The sequence below is a fragment of the Bubalus kerabau genome, chromosome 20, assembly GCF_029407905.1.
Source record: "Bubalus kerabau isolate K-KA32 ecotype Philippines breed swamp buffalo chromosome 20, PCC_UOA_SB_1v2, whole genome shotgun sequence".
In the NCBI taxonomy this organism is placed as follows: domain Eukaryota; kingdom Metazoa; phylum Chordata; class Mammalia; order Artiodactyla; family Bovidae; genus Bubalus; species Bubalus kerabau.
This window is the reverse complement of record NC_073643.1, coordinates 1,399,954-1,422,545: the sequence shown is the minus strand read 5'-3', so window position 1 is coordinate 1,422,545 and position 22,592 is coordinate 1,399,954. Positions and strand designations below refer to the sequence as shown.

The 22,592-nt window shown below is 46.2% G+C and overlaps 1 long non-coding RNA gene across 1 annotated transcript in view; it reads left to right on the top strand.

The window, feature by feature from the left end:
* The window catches only part of LOC129635179 (uncharacterized), a 42,363-nt gene that overhangs the window by 10,714 nt on the left and 9,057 nt on the right, over nt 1-22,592 (top strand). The window contains exon 2 of the long non-coding RNA XR_008706139.1: nt 11,196-11,275. This is a non-coding gene — a long non-coding RNA (uncharacterized LOC129635179). The remainder of the gene's footprint in view (nt 1-11,195; nt 11,276-22,592) is intronic.

Here is a 22,592-nt window from a genome sequence, read left to right as displayed (position 1 = left end):
TATGTGATAATGCAAATCAGGGATGTCAAAAAGCTATAGCTCCAATTCGTGAGAAAGGGACTATTGATTATTTCAAGGCTTGTCGCAATCTAGGATTAGAAACTCAAAAGATGCAAATGGTAGCTGAAACAATAGCTGCTGCCTTAAGAAAGGGAAATAAAGGATGCTTTACATGTGGAAATAAGAACCATTTAAAAAGGGATGGCCCTAAGAAAGCTTAAAAAAAAAAGAAAAGAAAAATATATAAAGATAAAAGACCTCCAAAAATCTGCCCTTGCTACAGTAGAGGAATGCATTGGGCTAAAGATTGTAAGTCTAAATCTGGCATTGAAAGGAAACCTATTCCAGAAAACTGCAAGCAGGGACCCCCCAGGTCCCCTTCAGCAAAAACCTGAGACAAATTCCATCTTTTACCTGAAACCCTCAACATCTGGCAGTGTTGCCATCGATATACCAGCTTTGGTTTTAGATACTATGAAGTTAACGAGCTCTACTTAAATTCAAATTCACGTGAACTGAAAAATATTAAATATATATAATTATTTAAATATGAATATAATTTAAATATAATTGTTTGCTAATCTAATTAAGACATGTCTTAAGTCATCAACATTATATAATACTTTTCTTATGCCTAGGTTTAAGGTAAACTAAATTTGTCAACAAAAAGGTAACTCTTTATATAGATATATATATATATGTATGAGATAAAAACTTTTGGATAAACTGTTAAAAGTAATTATAGTTTTAATAGAATAATCTATTATTATAATCTGTTATTATAATCTAAAATAGTCTCTTAGGATTAGAATAACTTAAATTTCTAGAGTTGTACTAAAACTAAATAATAAAAGTTTATTAAACAGCTAGGTCATTTCCAAATAAAATAAGATTTTAAAACATTAATTACTAAATATTAAATTCCTCTTACAAAAAGTTTTTCTTACAGAAAAACTAAAGAGATTTTAAACTATTAATAAATATATTTTATAATGTATAATATATTGATATATATAAATATAAATATATTCACCAATCTATAAAATGCTAATATACAAGACACTTCATAGTTGCTAAGGAAAAGTGAGATATATGCTTTTAATAAAAAGATATAAGATATGACATACTGAGATATACATCCCACATTTTCCCTGTGGGCCACTGCTCATTTAACAAACAATACAATTATTAAAATAACTTGGAAGAATGACGAGCCTATTTGGACAGAGCAGTGGCCCCTCACGAAAGAGAAATTACAGGCGGCTAAGGAACTTATAGATGCACAACTAGAATTAAAACATATTGAAGAATCTTGTTCTCCTTGGAACTCTCCTATTTTTGTCATTAAAAAAAAAAAAAAAAATCTAACAAATGGCGTCTCCTAACAGACCTTAGAAAAGTTAGTGCATCTGTGAAACCTATGGGTGCATTGCAACCAGGACAAGATTGCTTTTTTAATATACCTTTACACCCTTTAGACGAATAGAGATTCGCTTTCTCTCTCTCTTCTCCTAATCATATTAGACCTCATGAACGGTACCAATAGACTGTACTGCCACAAGAGATGATGAATTCTCCCACCATGTGTCAGTACTACGTAGCCAAAACCCTTGAGCCTGTGAGAAAGCAATTTCCTAACTTTCTTGTTATTCACTATATGGATGATATATTGTTTTCGGCTCCATCTATCTTAAACACTGAACACATGTTTGATGTAGCTCAACTATGCTTTAAAAACTCTAGATTAATCATTGCCCCTGAAAAAATTCAAACCTCTATACCTTACTATTACTTGGGGTTCGTTGTTAATAGGCAACACATTACTCCCGAACTCACTCAGATCCGTGCTGATAAATTATCAACCTTAAATGATTTTCAAAAGCTCTTAGGTGATATTAATTGGATTAGACCTTCTTTAGGCATTGCTAATTATCAACTGAATAGTCTATTTAGTACTTTAAAAGGAGATCCTGATTTAAATAGCCCTCATTCACTTTCTCAAGAGGCACGAGAAGAACTCTGTTTGGTGCAAAATAAATTACAAAAACAATTTCTTACTCGCATCAAAATAGATTTACCTCTAGAATTGTTTATACTCCCCTCTAATTCTCCCACAGGACTTATTGCCCAACAAGAACACCCAGTAAAATGGATCTATACCCGTTTTATGGAAATAAAGTCACTTACACCCGACCTTGATTTAATTGCTCTAATCGTTATCAGTGGAAGAATTAGGACTAAAACTCTAATTGGCTCTGATCCTCATAAAATTGTAATACCTATCAATAAATACATATTACAGGTATTCCTTATAATCCACAGACACAAGACATAGTCAAAACAAACACATCACACACTAAAGTTACAAATAAAAAAAATTTTTAAAAGGGGAATACACAGGTACACTACTGTCTTCCTTATCTAAAGCAGACTTTACTAGGTTCTAACATTTTCTAAACCTATAACTATTGTTACTACAGCTTTATTTGTTTTAAAATTTTTAACCTCTTCTTAAGATTCGACCCAAGGGGGCCCCCGGCATTCAAAATGGAGATGAAATAAGAACCCCAGGAAGAAGAAATTCCAATACGGGCCATGTCTGCTCCAAAAATCTCCAGAAAGCACCACCCTCGGCGGCATCACCCCGATGATCTCCTCACTTGGAGACAAATAAAAGCCCTACTAATCAAGCTGAAAATTTGGTCTCTCAACAAGGGTTGCCTCCGAGTCCTGAATACATTCTCCTGGCAATGCTCAGTCTTTTGGCTTGTGCCTCCCCCTGCTCAAGCTCAGACTAACACCCAACCCCCCTCTATTACAGGTGGTCTAATGGACAGAGAGAGGACCAATCATTTCAACTAATGACTCTATACATATGCTTTCTCCCCTAGTACATGAAAGGGCCTTCACACCCTGGGCAGGAAAGAAAACTAATTAATATTTCTTTAGGCTATGAAGTCCTTCCCTTGTGCATGGGCCCAGCAAAATTGTGCATAAACGTCAGCCGACAAATTTGGGCTGACAAACTTGGGCTTTCGTCCTGCCTCCAAAAGAAGACTTTCAGACACTGCTTGGATTATTTACTGCCCTTTCTTCGTCTGTAAACCATGTTTATACTACTGAAACTTTAGGGAAAGAGTTAGGGAAAGAACAAAGAACTTTATGCAAAGGGTTTACGTATAAAAACTTTACTTACACTCCCATTCCTTGGGACAAATGTCAAACCAAATCAAGAAAATCAATGTTTGTGGCTAATCATACAATTGTTGATTGGGGACCCCATGGTATGTGGTTATCTGACTGCTCAGATGATATTAACAACACTGTGTGTGATATGGAAGGTCACTGACACTATGATGGAACATTACTATGACAAACGACTTCTTGAGTGGCTTGACCGTGGATTAGCCCCACCTCCTCCTAAGATCGTCCTCGATAAACAGAGTGGGTCTGAACAATGGGCCATTTGGAAACTTGCTGCGAGCATCAGAGCACCGAAGAACTTGGAACTTGGACCGGACATTTCATAGGGACCAGTCGTCATAGTAACTATTTCTTTTGCTACAGTCAGTCATATTTTATACAGGCCTGTGTCCCACTTCCTTTTGTTATAGCCATAGAAAATTTACAATTTAATAAGACTTTTACGTTCTGTAACTTGTATTAATTGCAAACTATATACTTGTATTAACTCCTCTATTTCTTTAAGCTTTTTGTGTTATTCCTGTTCACGTCAATCATAGTGCCTACAACTGGGAACAAATCAAATTTCATTTACAAAATATACGTGATAATGCCTCTCTGAATGTACAATTACTATAAAAGAAAATCTTTAAAACCTTTTCTAAAAATCTGCCCTCTTCCCCTAATTTGGAAACCTTAGCTGAACAAATTACCTGGGCTAGACCCACGAGGATGGTTTCAAAGTATTACCCACAGTATCGGGTCTGGAACTGTAGCTTTGGTGATTGTCTTGATAATTATATTTGTTGTTTACCATCGCCTTTCTATAAGGTTGGTTAATACTAACCAAACTCATTTGGTCAAGATCTTTTTTTTTTACAAATTTAATAAAATAGAGGGAATTGTCAGGAAGCATTTAACAAGAGGCTTCCTGTGTGCTGTTTTGGATCTGTCAGGAATTCTCTGCTCCTTATTAATTCCTGAAGAGGAGAGGCAAGCCTCTCCCGCGGGCTGAAGAATCCAGGCATTTCCTTCATTAGTTTTTCTATACAGTGATAAGTACCCTCTTCCTTCCTGTGAACCATACGGTAAAAGTGATTGTATACAACTCTCTCTCCCTTTAATATGGATCACCTATGTTTTGTAAGTCTGGAATTTTAATCTTTATCTTTGCTGAGAACAACTACCTTGTAAGACAGTCTATATGCCCACACCATGTTTGATTAAAACACCTTTGCTCCATCAGAGCTCTGGTCCCCATGTATTTCTCTCTCTCTCTCTCTCTCTCTCTCTCTCTCTCTCTCAGGCTGATCACTTGGAGTGCAGAGGCTCTCTGAGTTCACTTTCCTACCCGGGCTTCTAAGACCCTCTCGAGAAGGCGCTCTCCATCTTCACTCCATCGAGAGGGCACCTGAGGCCTCCGTGAACAGAGCAAGTCCCGTCTCAGGGGCTTTACTGGCTTTCTGCATAAATCAAGGAATATCAGCCTTTTTCTCTCCTTTACCTTCTTATCGTCGACTCTAGACCACCAGGTTCCAGTCCATTAAAGGACTTCAACAAGGTGAGAGCAGCCAGGGACTACGCCCATCGGATTGGCCCTCACCCAGTGAAGCATTGGGGTTGTGTTTCATTTTGTTAGCATAGTTGTGGGCCCTGCTGGCCAGGGCATTTTGGCCTTAGTGGGCAGGATCGACCCCAGCAGTTTACCTTGTAAGAGGTTGTCCAGCTGCCACGTAGAGGATGGGCGGGGGCCCCACAAGAAGGGAAACACTGGCTGGAGGAGTCACGGGGGCATGTGGACTGAGCTATCAAGTCAGTCCTTGAAGCAGAAAGGCTAAGCCCCTTAATGTCTCCCTTCTTCCAAGGAAAGTATACACTGGCTGGAGGAGACTCTGGGGCATGAGGATCGAGCTAGAGAGTCAGTCCTTGAAGCAGAAAGGCTAAGCCCGTTAATGTCTCCCATCTTACAAACCACAGAGCAATGTGTCCAGTGTTTTAATGACGGGTACCTACTGCTTACGTGTATGACATACACCCTCATAGCTTCACATGTCTACTACATGCCTCTTACAAGTGCTGGGCACTGTTCTGGGTGCTGGACACCCAGTATATAGTAGGGGATACGTAGCCCAGGATCTTTCTGTTTCTGCAAAGAAAAACAGAAGAACGAAAGACTCCGTGTGGTTCAGCTTGAGCAAGTTCACCACGTGGATGGCCCTGCGTGCATGTAAATTGTGGTAAAATACATATAACATAAATTTTACATTTTACCCAGTTGACTGAATGACTGGGTGGCTTCAGTGGAGTCAGGCTAACAGATGGCCTTGGGGTGCCATCTGCCTTTGTCCCAGAGGAACACTCCAAAGCTTGGTGGCCTTGTAGACCTTCCCTTTATTCTTCACTCTCCCCAGTGGCTCTAGGTCATTGGTCTGTGTGTCATTTAAGAATCTCTTTATCCACTTTGTTGTTAGGTTTATGTTTTGGAAAGCTTCTCAGGCGTCCCTGGGTCTTGAGAAGGCAGGCTTGGATTCCGGGTTCTCCCCTGCTGCGTGCCTGCCAGGTCGAGGTGGAGGCCAAAGGCCAGTCTGAGTTGTGGTGGTCTGTGTGGTCTTGGGGTCAGTGGACCCCCTCTTCTCTGGAGGGGCGAGGAGATCCTTTGTGTGAAGCCTGGAGAGACTTGACAGGGTCAGTCTTCACAGTCTTGCTCTCTTTTTAATTTATGTTTGCATTTAGTTTCTCATTTAAGTGTTTTCTAGGAGTTTCCAACTCCTAGTGTAGAGCTCAAAATATGCAGGGACCAGCTTCTTAAAAGAGAAGGAGAAATTGCTGAACTGAAAGCAGAAAGAAGCAACTCCAGGGTCAGCAGGGGGATTCTCACGTGTTGACATTTGCCCCACGTGGGTCACCGCTAGCCTCTGTGTTGCTGTCTTTAAACTCTGTCTGATTTTCAAGTCATTTTTCACATCTTCCCACTGAGAAGACCAGGGTGGATCAGTTTGTGGTTCTCATACCTTACTTCAAATTTATGATGAGAGCTAATGTAATTTTAGTACCTTTGAGAGGGGAGTTCTCAACTTACATTTTTGTCCATGCTACACTTTGTGCGGGATCTTAGTTCCCCAATCAGGGATTAAAACCCATGACCCCTGCAGAAGGGTGGAGTCTTAACTACTGGGCCCCTGGGGAAGTCCACTCTTAACTTTAGACTGAACTGGCAGGATTCCAACGTGCCTTAGCATGTTTCCAGCTGTAGCGTGAGGCTGAAAGGAGTTATCGGCCCTGAAGTCAAGCATGAGGTTGAAAGTGCCCCTTTGGCCCTGCCCTGCAGCTGCTGTTGGAGCACCTGGGGTTACTGGTTGCCCGGTACATTCCATCCTTCCGGATTACAGTGGGCAAGCGGCAGGCAAAGTCCCCAGCTAACATGACCAGCGAGGTGGAGGTGCTCAGGGCACTGAAACTGCTGTTTGAGCACCACAAGGCCCTGGACGAGAAGGTACCAGCCACCCATCCATCCTGGATTTGTACACTTAGTGCCTTGTTTTGACCTCACCGATTGCCTGGAAGTGCTGTGTTCCTTCCCTCTCAAAACAGGGCTAAGGCTTCCTTTCCCCCTTAGAGACTCTCCTACGGTTCTCTAAGCCACGAGGAAGACCTGACTAAGGTGATTGCACTCAGGAAGTCATAGAAAAGCAGTCACAGGAGGAGAGCCAGTTGAAGGAGCGCCTGGCAGCCCTCTCTTTCCACGTTACAGATCTGGAGGAAGACCTGGACATGGCCAGGAAGGACCTCCTCAAGTCTAAGGACACGAACACGAAACTGCAGTGGGACATCCGCGAAGTGAGTGACGGCGGTCGTGTCTGCCTGAGGTGGACTGTGGGTCCCTTCTTCTCCCGGTGATCTCAGCCTTGGGATGGCTGCGTGAGTAAGAGCAGAGCACTGCAGAGACCACAACTGGCTGCCTCCCCACCTCTGCGTCGAGCTCTCTGGGGTAGAAGAGGCCTGGTCCAGGCAGTCCGTTGGCAGCGGACTAACACGAGGGCAGCCCTGGCACTGTGCTGCACCCTGGGTGTGGACTCCTCCTTTCCACAAGTTCTAGGGGGCCCAGTGTGCTCCTTTTGTAAAAAGTCATTCATCCATTCATTCATTTCTTGGCGTATAGTGGCTTTACACTGCTATGCCAATTTCTGCTGTACAGCAAAGTGAATCAATCATCTATCTATCTATCTCTCTGCCTCTCTTTTAGATTTCCTGCCCATTTACTTCACCACAGAGCACTGAGTAGACTTCCCTGTGCTGTACACTAGGTCCTTACTCATGGACTTTATGTGTAGTATCAGTACTGTATATATGTCAACCTCAGTCTCCCAGTTCATCCCCGCCTCCACCTGCCTGTTGAATGCTGAAATTTCCTTCTGATTCCCTCAGACGAGTCTGGTGACATCTGTGGAGCCCGTTCTCTCAGAGAGATGGGAGCATGCTGTGTGGGCTCTGCTGAGGCAGCTTGCCTGGCCATCTTCTCTAGTTTTCTGAGGTTCCGCTCCTTGAAGGGATGTGTGCCAGTGATACCGGCGGTCAGACAAGTCGTGGCGTCTGCTCACCCTGGGATACTCAGGCCCGAGCTGTGTGACCGTGTGGAGTCATAATGTTTCTGGTGGTCGTGTCTGCGGGGGTCATGATTTATGAGAAACATCCCGGGGATGTGGCGCTGCTGGGGGAATCGTCCCCACTGCCAGCCAGCCAGCCAGCCAGCCACCCTGTCCTTCTGGTGGGAAAGTGTTGCCCCGCGCTGCCAGTGGGCAGTGGCTGGGGATGGAGAGTCAGGCGGGGTTGTGCTGGCGCGGCTGTTGGGAGCGTTGCCCGGAGCTCCGTGAGCAGCTGTGGGGCCGTCCGTTGGTGGGCGGCCTGCGGTGTCAGGTGCGCTCGCAAACCCTCCCAGAGCAGGGTCACTAACAGCCGCCAGGGGGCGCCCTTCGCCCGTGATCTTCCTCTTCAGGCTTGGTTTCTCCTCTCCCCTGGCATGTCTGCTGTCCCTCCCAGGTTGGCCTTGTAGTCTGACCTTTCGTCTTCGGAAGCTCTGCCTCTAAGGAGGCTAAATGGTTCGAACTTCCCTCCCAGCTTAGGAAGGTAGAATGTGTGCCTCGTGCGTCCCGCACTTGGCGCTGCCTGCTGCCTGTGCTGGCTTGCCACAGGCAGTCCGAGGAGGGGGCGCAGAGGCCGCGGTTGCAGGGCCGGGGCAGGGGGAGTACGTCTCCTCTCACCAGCCGGTCACCAGCACCCTCCGTGATCCAGGCGTCACACACAAAGCCACACAGGCTGCGTGAGCAGGCATGCGGGCATGCCCCCCACGAGCCCGGGGCCAGTGGTCCGCACAGAGCACGGCCCACTTGCCGCCCGTACAGTCCCAGCCCGCGTGCCGTCAGGACAGGGTCGTTGCGAGCGGAGCTGACGCTGTTCTTGGCCAACAGGTGGGAGAGAGTCACGGCAGCATCGAGGATAGGCTGTACCAGATGGAGGCCCAACTGGAGGAGAAGAACAAGGAGCTGCAGCGGGTGCCTGTGCTGATGGGGAGGCAGCGTCTGGGCGGGAGATGAGGCTTGGGTGGGGGCCAGTGCTGCCTTTCTTCGCTGCTCCCTTCTCTGCCTCCAAGTGTGTGCCTGTGTGGCCCCATCTGCTGATCCGGGCACCCACCTCCTCGGGAGCAGGGCCAGAGGTGGTCGCCCATAGGCAGTGGGCAGGAGCCAGGGCCTCCCCACATTCAAAGAGGCTGCTTGTTGCTCTGACCAGCCAGTCCGGGGAGCTGCTTGGGATACAGGTGGACCTCACGACTGCCCCTCAGACAAACCTGGGGTGCCAGCCCGGGGCCCATGAAACTGAAGGCATGGCGCCCAGGTGTGGAGCCTGCTTGCCTCGGATGTGGCGCTGGAGTCCCACATGCCAAACCGCTGGTCCAGACACGGTGTGTGTGTAGGATGGCTGCCTCTAGACAGGAGAACCGCAGTTGCGCTGCAACAGAAGGCGCGTCAGGAAAGGGTGATGGTGGAGGCTCGCGTCACCAAGTCCTGAGAGAGGTTTCCTGGAAAGGTTGGCCACACGGCGATACAGACCATTCAGGAAATGGAGTGGGGATCCCGGGTCCAGCCTCACATGTCAGTACTGTCCCCACCATGCCTGTGTTCTTGGGCCTGGACTGCAGAGCCTCAAAGATGGACTCCCAGGGGGCAATGGTTCTGACTCCCATAGTGAGCTCTGTGGTGAGGCGCCCTCCCGGCTTAGGCAGAGAGCTCAATGGCTCCCGATCAGGGGTGCTCTTCCTTACTTTCAGAACTGCTGTTCAGAGGCTGTTGAGATCAGGATGCTGTTTATGACTAAGCCAATTCAAAGTCAACTTTTGTTTTGCTTTAAAAATCTTTGAATGCCAATGCCTTATTGTGGAAGCTGTGACAGGTTTTGTTTCCTTGGGCTCAAAAATCACTGCAGACAGTGACTGCAGCCATGAGATTAAAAAATGCTTGCTCCTTGGAAAGCCATGACAAGACATAGACAGCATATTGAAAAGTAGAGACATCACTTTGCCGACAAAGATCCATATAGTCAAAGCTATGGTTTTTCCAGTAGTCACGGATGGGTGTGAGAATTGGACCATAAAGAAGGCTGAGCCCTGAAGAACTGATGCTTTCGAATTGTGTTGCTGGAGAAGACTCTGTTCTAACAGAAAATAAACTGTTTTTAAATGTATTATAATGGAAAATTTCAAACAGGCACAAAAGTGGATGGAGTAGTATAATAAATACCCATGACCCGTCAATTAGTCTCAGCAATTTTTAACACAAAGCCAATCTCAAGTAGATCATTCTTCTGTCTTCTCTCCATTTTTTTTTATACGGTAGGTTCTAAAACAGCTTTTTAAACCTTGAAATTGATGCTCATTTTATAAAACACAGCCTTGCCAACTTTGTTATTACTTTAAAAATTGCTTGAGGTAATTATTTCCAGTTTTTTAATATGAATTTTCATATTGGAAAAGACCCTGATGCTGGGAAAGATTGAAGGCAGGAAGAGAGTGGATGACAGAGGATGAGATGGTTGGACGGCATCACCAACTCAATGGACATGAGTTTGAGCAGATGCTTAGCAATAGTCGAGTTACATTTTCCTTATGGCTAATCCACTGCTGTAACACGTATAGCATTTCTGGTTTTGAGCACTGAATGTGTTTGCATTATATTTGGGTTTAGAGTGTGTGGCCATTATGTGTGGTTCAGAATTCTGAGTAGTCCTTTCTGGGATCACCCGAAAGCTGAGACAAAGCATGAGCCCTTCACGTGGACTGTGCTGTGCATCAGGAAGATAATACGAGCCACCTACACAATCTAAAATTTCCTAAAACCCATCGGGCTACTTGACATCCTTCTTTCACTGTGAGTCTTGAAATCTTCTGTGTGATTTCCACATCTAGTGTTGCACCAGCCTGTCTCACGTGCCCAGGGGCGGCACGAGGCGAGTGACTGCCATGGCCGACAGCACAGAGCTGCCAGGTTGATTCGAGTGACTCGGAAACTTGGCCCGTTTGACTTGTTTTACCCCATGAGCAAGTGAAGTGGGCGTAGAGGAATGAATGTGAGGAATGCCCAGGAATGCAGGTGAGCTCCATGGAGACCGTTTAAAGTGATGAGAGGAGTGAGGGCAATAGAGTGAGTCGTGTCCCCCTGACCCGAACCCCCCGCCTGAAGTCCAGCTTCTCTCTACAGACTTCGTCGTTGTTAATGGCTTGCCATGTTTCCTCCAGAGAAACCTTTTCTACACCTGAGAGGGAATTTCCTCCTCATTATGGTTTATGGGTGAATATTGTTCTGAGTGTTTATATTTTCTAGGGACACCTAGAGAACATTTTCTCAGAATTAAAATGTTCGGAGTTGATACCTACTCACGTAACCTGTTCTGCACATTTCGGTGCAAGTCATTTTGCATCCGGAAAGCAAGCGGTGCAGGCTGTGTCATTTGCTGTTTCGTAGGGCCAGCTGATTCTAAACCTGGAAACCCTGAGAGCCGAAGTGGACCAGACGAGACTGCGAGGGGCTCCCTTCCACCACAGGTAGGCTGCTCCCCCGGGCAGCTCCCCTCAGCGCTGTCGAGTGTGACAAGGGCCTGTCTGGTGTGTGGACAGTATGACTGGGTGTTGCTCATGGTCACACCTCAAGGAACCTGTAGCTTCGTGGCCAGCGAGAGGGAAGAGACAAGCATCGTTCCTTAGGGTCAAACTTGGTACCATGGAGTGGTAGTCACAGGATTGAGAACACTCAAAACCACAGGCAGAGGTTTGGAAGTGTGGGGGCGATCAGTTGATATTTGGGCGTATTCATTTGAGGGGCCTGACAGACTGTGACACTGATGTTTCTGAAGAGTCGCAGAAGGTTAATGACCTGTAGTCATTTTTACATGAATGGAGACTGAGACATGACTTGCCGTTGACTGTGGTGGGAGGAATCACCTGGCTTGTGAATGAGGCGAGCAGATTACTGAGCATTCTGATTTTTTCTTACTCGTTGTTCTAGGGGCGATAATTCTTATTAAGTATTTAAATGTTTCTTTGGCTTCTTAATGGAAAATGGTCACAAGTGAGAGATAAACTTTAGCAAAGGTCATTAAGTGCTTAACTGGTGACATTCATTCATCTGTAGGAAATCGACTACTGCTTGAAGCCTGACTTAGGAGACAGTTTGGAGCCCATATGCATATTTCTGTGTTTGTGTGCTTAGGGGATCCTCGAAGTCCAGGGCCCCAACCCAGCTTTCTTCTAGAGTAAGGGGATATCATTTGAGACAAAGGCAGAGCCAGAAACTGGCAGGTGGAGTCCGAAACCACAGTGGGTGGGGTTCAAGGAGAGCCCGTGCCCTGCAGAACGGATAGGGGACATGGCCGGACTTGCTGGTAGAGCTCCCCCAATGTGAGGGGCTGGTGCTGTCAGAAGTGGGGAACCCCTGCTCCCGGGGTGGACAACGTGAGTGTGAGGCGGACTGTGTAGACAGTGGAGAAAGAGGAGGTGGACATGCCCTCCTGCTCTTGGGGGGTTTTGGGTAAAGAGGAGGGCCCGGGTGCCAGGACCCGAGGCCTGGCATGGTTGGGGGGCTCAGATGGAGAAGCCTGGGGCCTGGTCACCAGTCCCCTGTGTGTCAGTGAGAGTGAGAGACGAGAAGAGGAAGCAATGGGCCACAGCGGCTGGTGCGAGGGAGGGGTGTCTCCAGGAGGCAGCTCTCGAGGGGTCATGGCAGTGACTTAGCAGCACAGGTGGGGCCTCGGAGTGGGGCTTGTGGGCACTGTGGGCTGGGTGGGGGGCACTATGCTGGCTCAGGAGAAAGGGAGTGGGGACTGAAAACCTGGCTCACAGGCAGGGCAGGCACGGCGTATTTGGTGGGACCTCCCAGAGGAATTGGTCACCTTGTCTCTGAAACCTTCTCCTGGAGATCAGAGCAGGCGCAGGCCGAAGAGGAGGTGGGGTGCCAAGGAGAAAGCAGAGCAGGTGCAGGCCCCGCCCTGGGACCTGAGGGTGGGCTCTGGGGCGACCCTGGATGCCCCATCCCAGATAGCCGATCCTGTCCTAGTCAGCTCCACACCCTCGCATCAGCGCTGCCTTCCCCACATACAGAAGTTTTCCAGCTGGTGGGGCTGAGCCCTCAGTGTATGTGGGGCAGTGGGCAGCCTGTTGCTGTTGGAGCCAGGAGGGCCCTCCCAGGGGCCCTTTTGCTGTGAAATTGCCGATCTTCCAAATGGACAGGCTCTGGCTCGACTGACAGAGTGAACTCTTTTCTTCTAACAGTGCTATTCTTTCCCGTGTGTTTCAGCCGACTGCCGGGGTCCAGCCCCGGTGGATCCAGGGAATTCGAAGCGCGGACGGCGTCAGCGAGGATCAGGAAACAACTGCTTAATTAAACTTTAATTAAGGATATAGAGTAATAGAATAAGGATAGCTCAGTGAGGAAATTCAGTGGAGAAAAGAGGCTGAAATAAGAATAGCTCAGTGAGGAAATTCAGTGGAGAAAAGAGGCTGAATAATTCAGCCAGAAGGTGAGAGAAAAAACGACATGGGGAGACCAAGTTTTGGTGAACAAGGCCCGCACTTTATTTTCCAAAGTAGTTTTTATACCTTAAGTTATGCATAGAGGATAATGGGGGAAGGGGTAGAGTCATGCAGCAAGCCAGGCTTTCTTCCTGCATACTTATCATATGCAAAAGCTTAGGTGATTTGCATCACCTTCTGGCCAGGAGGCCTGTTAACATTTTAAGACCCTTTCTTCAGAAGGCTTATTTTTCTCTAAAGGTGATTGGTCAGGAGCCACCCTCCAAAAGCATTAAAGTTGCATTCCTACAGAGCAAAGGTGTGGTGGGCTATAACAAGAAAAAGAATTAACTCAAGGGTCCCAGGTTACAAACATTAAAGCTACTACTTACACCAATTTTATTAATCAATACACTGCCAGGGACACAGCAGGTAAGGGATATGGAAACTTAGCAGCAAACATTGGCCCAACAAGTGAAAATCCCTTCACCAATACAATTTCTAATCAATCTTGTAACTGCTCAAAGGAATCTGTGTTTAGACAGTTTAGAACATCTCATGGCTCTCACAGTTGGGAGGCTCTGAGCAATCACATGTGGCTGGAAAAACCTATTCAGGCAGGCTAGAGGATTTCCAAAGGAGTTTGTAGGTTGAAACACTGTCACACCCAGGAATTGTTAACTGGAGCTGTAAGCCAACTCTTTTTTCAGAGAGAGGTAGTGGGGGACAGCCCCCCATAAAGTCAGAGGTGCAGGTGAAAGCACAAAGCAGAAAGTAGGCAGACTCTGGTTTTGGGGGGTAGAAGCTCGAGAATTTCCAGGGGGACTCCTGAGGCTCGATCCCGCCTTTGCGTATGCCGAGCCTCCTTCCTCATGTCCTTTGTCATGGGTGGAGCTCCTCACGCTGGCTCCCGACAGTGATAGAATTCCAGTTGAGCTATTCCAGATCCTGAAAGATGATGCTGTGGAAAGTGCTGCACTCAATATGCAATATGCACTCAATATGCAATATGCCGGCTCCCGGCATCTCCCCCTTTTTTATTTCTTAAAACAGCCAGATGCAGCTCAGTCACAAGCTTCTGAATGTTCTGCCGAAGAATCCTGACAATACAAGGAAAAATGATTATGAGAAGATTAGACAGAATGTTTTTTTCCAGAAATAAAGTTATAGAAGGTGTGAAAAAAGTCATTAGCTGCTCCAGCGGCGGTAAAATCCAGTCGAGAGTGTTCCAGGGTCTGTATTTGATTATGAAGTTTCCCTAAGTCCAGGCCAATGTCAGAGCTGTTCCAAACACCTGAGATATGATTTTTTATTTTCTCCCATTCATAATCTGTCTCATTTACCTTTAAAGATGTCACACATATCCACCGCTAATCAGCGTGGCAAGACAAAGCCATTTTCACTTTTAAAGCCTGTAACTCAGTCCCAATATGCATTATTGCCTCTTTTAAGGCGTCTACTCTCATCTCTAATTTCCTATCTATAGCTTCCTGTGTTGCTAGAGTTAAAGAAACATTTTTAGACATGGTATCAACATATTGGGCAGTATGCACTTGTTGAGTCAATGATATTGCTGCTACTAAAGCTGCTATTAAAGCTGATATTCCTAAAATAAGTAGACCCACAAACTGTCACGATCGCATTAAATCCTGTAGTTGTTGTAATACAGCAAGATCAAAATTATCATATCAATAAGTGGTTACATCATAAGATAAGGTGGACGTTGTAATACTACAAAGGAGCAAACATTATATTGAGGGTTTAAACAAGATGAGAGCATGCATTGTTCACAAGTCACTACATTGGGTCCACCAGTGAAAGTCATATGTAGATTAAGTTTTCCAGAATCGTTGGTAAAGAGAAAAACATAAGAAGAGGGTAGACAAGCCAAAACAGAATAAGTAGAATTATTTTTTGGCTGGAGTTCGCGCTGCAGCAGCCCTGTCGGTCTCGCCGGGATCTCGATGTTTATCTTGCCTCCCCTTCTGGCGGGCTCCTCTTTTGTGATCGAAGCAGTGGGGGAACTGGATGTCTGGGGGACTGCAACATGGCGAATCAGCCTGTCCCGGATGTAAATTGGAGAATCTGCATCCTGTGGAAAAATACAAGCACATCCTCGACCGCTAGTTAATAATGGGTCAGGACCCTTCCATTGTCCTGAGAGGAGGTCCTTCCATTTGACTAATGGTTTTGCATTTAATTGCTCCAGGCACCAATGACAAAGCACTGCAGTAGTTCCAGCCAGATCAGTATTTAGAATATTTATTATGAAAAGAGCATGTTGCAAGATTTGATGGGGAGAGCTATACTTAAACTCCCCTTCTTTTAATTTTTGAATTTGGATTTTTAATGTTTGATGTGCTCTTTCCACAATGGCTTGTCCCTGTGGATAATAAGGGATGCCTGTATTATGTTTAATTTGAAACTTTATACAAAATTCCTGAAAAGACTTAGAAGTGTAAGCAGGAGCACTGTCAGTTTTCAGAGCTTTTGGCAGGCCCAAATATGAAAAACAAGTAAAGAGATGTTGTATCACATCTTTAACTGCCTCTCCGGTACAAGCAGTTGCAATAATAACGTGAGAAAAGGTATCTACAGTTACATGAACAAAGGACAGTTTTCCAAATGAAGAAACATGAGTTACATCCATTTGCCAGAGTACGTTAGGTTTGAGACCATGAGGATTAACTCCCATAGGTAGACTATTAGAAACAGTAGGGCAGTGTAAGCAAGAACGCACAATCTCTTGAGCAGTCTCTCTGGGAACTTGGAATTGATACCTTAAGGCAGTAGCGTATTGATGATGAAGTGAGTGAGAGGCTCTGGCCTCCTCGATCACAGCAGCCACTGTATTTCTGGTTAACAAGTCAGCCAAATCATTAAAGGCATTTAAAGGGCCGGGCAATCCGGAATGAGCCCAAATGTGTCCAATGAAAAATATTTTATTTCTTTTCCAAATTTGTTGTTGTAATTTAGTTAACAAATGAAATATGGTAGTTTTATTTTCAGGCAAAACCGCAGTTTCAATATGTGGAAACAACCTGACAATATACTGAGAATCAGAATAAAGGTTAAATTCCTCATCTGCAAACATAGCAAAAGCCTCTATGACTGCTGTTATTTCAGCTCTTTGAGCTGAAGTTTCCTGTGTTTCTAAAACCTTTTGGTGATTTTTAGTCACTATGGAAGCTTTACTATTTGCTAACCTGTCAGTAAAGGCTATCTGAGCATTTGGAATAGGAGACTGTTTACATCTGACAGGAAAAATAACTGGATGTCTGGATATAAAATTCAGCAAAACATGCGAAGGTAAATGATGCAGAATTTGACCACAATAATTTCCTACGGCAATCTGCCAGTCCTCATCAAACATTAGAAGAGCATCAAGTTGTTCTTTATTATATGGAATTACAATTTCTGATGGCTCTTTAACAAGTAATTTAATGTTCCGCTTTTTTCCTTTAGTATCAAAGTAGCTATCAATCCTGGATAAGAAGCCGCTACTTTTTTAGTTTGAGCGGGAAGATGGACCCACTCTAGGGGGCCGTTTTGCCATAAAACCAATTTTTTGTCTGGTTACCCAAATTACACCTATGGGGGTTTTATGGCAAAGGAATTGTCAAGCAGTTGTCAATTTAATTTTTAAAATTTACATTTTAACAACATAAATTTAGAGATATGTTAATTTAGGTCTAATGCTTAGTTTAGGTCTCTGTATAAATTTAAATAATAAATGTATAACCTCCTTATCTCATTTTAGTATACAGATATACCTAAATGCAAAATGTATTTATATAGTTTATACTTGTTGCCATATAATATATATAAATCGATATACTTGAATTAATCTTTATAATTAATATATTAATTAATATATATATTACAGCAATACAACACGTACACAGCTAATACCAACCAACACAAACCAATGTACTGCAATAATACATGTCACACATATATAATTATACAGTATATAGAACATATATCATCACAGCACATCAATCTATACCAATTAATATCAGCCACACACACACATTATATTACTGCAATATACATTTAATTATACAGTATATATATAATATGCATATATAGCATACATATTAATTTATATACAAATTAATTAAGTATAGATCTAGAAATAGAATTAGGTATACATTTATTATATTTTATTTATACCCATACCTAATTAGGCAAACTGTAATTATGCAAATATATTTATATTATGTATTTATAACAACATATAAAGTCTTGTTAATTGTACCTCCTGTTGATAACTAAGAAACTGAGAAAACTCCTTCTCTGAATATCTCTTATTTGAGATAGCATGTCCCTCCCCCATAGGGTAAAGGGGAGCGTAGGAACTACATAGGGTTGGAAAGCTCCACAGGTATCCTCAAACTGCCAATCTAACATTTTTGCACTTTTAACTACTGTGGGGGCTTGAGTGCAAATGAAACAAAATTTGACCCCTGAAATCTATCAGGGCAACTTGCCAATTATCACTATTTTGTAAAAGACTTGCAGTTGATCCTTATTGAGTGAAATGATTATATTTGCTACTTCTTTTCTAAAAAGTTCCACACTTTTTTCCTCTTTTTATAATTAATTGTGCCACCGAGCTGGGATAAGATAAAACTATTTTTCTTGGAGTCACTGGTAGATGGAACCAATGGGCCTTTTTGTCACAAGCACCTTGTAGGTGTATGTTTTGTGGAAAGAATAATTTAATCTCATCTTTTGGTAATATTAATCCTAATTAACTGATCATTTAAAGTCTCATCTACTTTAACAAGAGCCGATTCTGTCTCATTAGTCAACTTTCTCTTAGAACTGGAATTAGGATCCCTTTTTAAGCAATCAAACAAAGGCTTTAAATCTGCAGTAGTCAGTTTTAAATGTAGGCGTATCCAATTAATGTCCCCTAATAATTTTTGGAAATCATTTAAAGTTAGTAAACAATCTCTCCGCAGCTTCAAAGGGGCATTATCAGTTTTTAAAACTTTTGGCAGACCTAAATATGAGAAGCAAGTAAAGAGGTGTTGCACAACATCTTTATAAGTTTCTCCAGTTATCGTTTTGTAACCTAAATCTGGTCTATAGCTTTTTAGATAACAAGCAACCATTTAATCTTTGCTTGAATACTTCCAGCAACGGGGAACTCACTACTCTTCAAGGTTTTAAACTCTCCCTCACCTTTTTCTCTACAGCATTCCCACCCTGCATACCACTTTCTCTAATCCTACCAACTCATTTTCAGTAGTATGTGTTGGCCAGGAGCTGGGTCAGTCTTTCCCAGAAATGTTAAGAGACGTCTGTTCCTGTGTCTAATAGCCCTGACATTTTATTTTCTTGAATTAAAAGATCTTTTAAAGGCCTTGGAGCTGTAATTTCCTGCACCCAAAAGGCTAGATCACTAGATCTAAACGCTCTGTGGCTCTTAGCTTGAGAAGTCAAATTTTTTCCTGTCTGATAAGGTAAAAGCAAAAACTGTGTTATTCTTTGACCTTTATTAATTTGCACAGTTTTGGTAGGCGGCGAGATCAAAACTTTAATTTCTCCAATATAATCAGAATCTCCCACACCATACACCACCAAAATTTCTTGAAAAGAAAGCGAGCTACGCCCTAGCACAAGTCCTACAATGCCCTCAGGCAGGGGGCCAGCCACTCCCATTGGAATCGGGGCATGTCAGGGGTTAATATTGTTGCTAAATCCCCTTAGCCTGGGTGAGACCCCCCTGAGGGGGTTTTCTCCAAGGAGCACGCTCTGCATATTGTGCACGCAATCTATTTTAAAAGCTCCACTGTTCAAAAACTTTTTATCTTCCTCAGGCTTAGGCAACACTTTGAGAGGCTTTGGGGGCAAAGTGGGGAACTCTTGAGCCCTGAAAGGCGCAAACGGAGGTGGCGGCGATGGCCTTAAATCAGAAAGTGGTGGATAAGTTTTTGTGTGTTTTTTTTTTAAAGGTTTGCGCAGAGCGGGAGGGAGCTCGCCAGGGCACAAAGCAGAAAGTAGGCAGACTCTGGTTTTGGGGGGTAGATGCTCGAGAATTTCCAGGGGGACTCCTGAGGCTCGATCCCGCCTTTGCGTATGCCGAGCCTCCTTCCTCATGACCTTTGTCATGGGTGGAGCTCCTCACGCTGGCTCCCGGCAGTGATAGAATTCCAGTTGAGCTATTCCAGATCCTGAAAGATGATGCTGTGGAAAGTGCTGCACTCAATATGCAATATGCACTCAATATGCAATATGCCGGCTCCCGGCAGCCGACCCTACTTGGGCAGTGCCCCAAACCTCAGATTCCCTGTGGCGGACCGGCCGGCAGACTCCTCGGGCAACAGGGCGCTGCTGCGGTGCCCCCCAGAAAGGCCAGCTGGCAGCGCTGCAGAACGAGCCATCCAAGGCAAGGACCCCGCCGCCCCCTTCCCATCCCTGGTGGGCACCTTGTGAGGCACCTGCCCCCTCACACTGTGGTCCTGAGGTGGGTTTGGAACAAAGCACTGATAGATCGCTTTACATTTTCCCATTTTCCTTTTTCTGGCTAAGAGTTTGCTTTTAAGGCATGCTTTTTTTTCTTAACCAATTTTGATAATTTGTGGCCTACTGTGAGGCTCAGCATGGTACTAATTAGCACAGTTTTGAAATCGTCCTACGAGTAAATGGATACACATATCCATCAGCTTTATAGTGAGAAGAATTCTCATTGGAAGTTTAAGTGCCTTTATCTTTTCACCTCATTCATGGCATGTATTTGTTCATACATGTCTGTGTTTTGAGCTTCTATATTGTTGAACAGTTAGTTTGGGCCAGACATGGTCAGAAGTAGGACTCCAACAGTGAATTAAAAACTGTGTGTGTTCTTTATCCACTGCTATGTAATGGATCACGGCAAACTTAGTGACTTCCCAGGGAGCAGCTCACAGTCCACAGTGCCTGTGCATTGTAGCAGGCGGGCCTGGTTCAGGGCCTCCTGAGGGCACAGACAGCCTGGATGGCAGGCTTTCAGACTCACCTGGCTGCTGGGGACAGGCCCAGGTCCCTGCTGGGTGGACCTCTTCATGGCCTGGCTTTCCTTGGAACACCCTCTGAGAGCAAGATTGTGGGGTGTAGCCCGGGGCCTTTCGCTCCCCAGTCTCGAAGCCACACACCTTCACTTCTGTTTGCGAGAGTGAGCTGCGAAGTCCTGCCTCGCTCAGGGCCTGAGCAGGAGTCGCCCCTTCTGCCTCTTGAAAGGAGGAGGATGGAAGAATTTGTGGACCCCCTTTTAAGCCCGTTGCAGCCTGTCGAACAGTAATGAGCAGGGAAAGGAGACCAGAGTGCCCGAGTTGTCTGAGGAGGAGGGGATGATTGTGTGTGAAGAGTGGCCAGTGAGGTGACACCAGGAGGATGACCTTGAACCAGAGACCCGGAGGCAGGAAAAGAAGTAGCCACTCGGAGATAGAAAAAGGGTCATGTCAACCAGCGGGGAGAAGGGAGAGAGCGGGCCGCATCAGGGAGGAGCCCGGGCTCAGGCCTCAGCAGCTCGAGGCCGGAGCCTGTTTCCTGAGGTGAGGAGGGCTGCCAGGGCGGGGAGCTAAGAGCCGGGCCTCAGCCCTGTTGAGGTGGACGAGCCCATGGGATGTCCAGGGGACGTGTCAGGAGAGCAGCTGAGTGTTCCGGCCTGCATCCGGGAGAGGACTCACTCAGCTCAGGGTGGACTGAGGTCATGGGCATACAGATGGCATTTAAAGGTACGAGCACGGTAAAGTCACCAGGCGGGTGCTGGTGGAGAGAGATGGGGTGCAAGGGTAGAGCCGTGGGGTGCCCCACATTCCAAGGTTGAGAAGGGGTGCAAGGGACTGAGGAATAACCCCAGGGAGGGCGGGGCCTGGAGCCCAGGGAGAGACATGCTGGGGCAGGCGTGGGGGAGGGCAACAGGGGAGGGGGGGTTTGGTAACGTGGGTTCCTAGAGCCCCCAGGGAGCTGCCCTGCAGGGCGGGGCACACTGCCTGCTGGCAGAGACTTGGAGACTGGGTGGGGAGGGGGACCGTAGAGGCTGCTCCCAGGGAGCTTTCAGAGACCCGCAGTGGGCGCTGCAGGGAGCCCTGGACGAGGAATCTGCTGGTTCCCCTTGGTTGATCAGAAGGCAAGAGAAGGGAGAGGACGTGCTGACCGGGCTGATGGGGGTGAACTCATAGGCAGCTGGTTCTCTGGAGTGGAGCAGGAATGATGGCAGGTGGTCCTGGAGCCAGTGATGGGGTGGCCCCGCCCTGGGGCGGGGTCGTGATGAAGACAGGAGGCGAGGGTACTGGCCATAGGGGACAGGGAGCCAACAAGCCAGCACCTTAAGGCTGCCCTTCAGTTGCTTTGAGGTCATGTCTGGGAAAAGAAGACAGGACCTGGGTTGAGATTGTGGCAGGGGGGAGATTTGCAGAGAGAAGGGTGTGAGGTGTGAGAATGGGAGACCAGCACGGGGCACTGTGGGCACTGCCCTGTGTGCCTCTGACGACAGAGCCACCCTTGTGGTGCGAGGGGCCGTCCCCCAGAACAGCCCGAGGGCCTGTGCCCTGAGAGGAGAGCCACAGTGGGGCTGGCCCTCCCATCCCCCGGCTGCCCCTGCTCGATCCTGTCTGTGGGTGTTCAGACCAGCCTGGGAAACGGAGGATGGCACTCTCCAGTGAACAAGGACCAGTGATGACCACTGAAGGGGACCCAGCAGCTGCCGAGCTGAAGGGTTCTTTTTTCCTATTTTCCTCCAGCCTGGCTGATGGAGGCAGGGATGTATTTTTGTAATTTATGGTTTCTGTCTCTGACTCCATCAGCCCACCCACGTGAAAAACCTCATAGGATTGCCTGCCGTCCACGATGAGACCTGAGTGTCACCAGGCCATATAGGAACTGGATTCTTGCCCTGCCCGTTTCTTCAGTCCTGCTCGCTTAAGAGATGGCAGTATCTCATGAGCATGGCACATTTATCCACAGTCAGGGCTTCCATGTAAAATTGGGTTCAGTTCCTGATAGACTTGAGCTGCCCTGAATGTCGCTGACGAGACCTGGTCCTCTCGTGCCCAGGTGCAGACCCCAAAGGAGCAGGACTGGGAGCGCACGCAGCAAGCCAGCATGCTGGCCGATGTGGCCCAGGCGTTTGAGAGTGACGAGGGCGTGTCTGACGGTGAGGGCGACAGGGTCACCCTCTTCAGCTTGGCCACTCAACTGTCACCCAGCGGGCAGGCCGATGCCAAGACTCTGACTGTGTTGCTTCAGGAGCAGCTGGACGCCATCAACGAAGAGATCCAGTGGGTGATCGCGAACTCAGGTCCCCAGAAACTCGGTTTCTCTGAGGAGCTGTCTTCTCCTAGGGACACCTGAGTGTTCCATA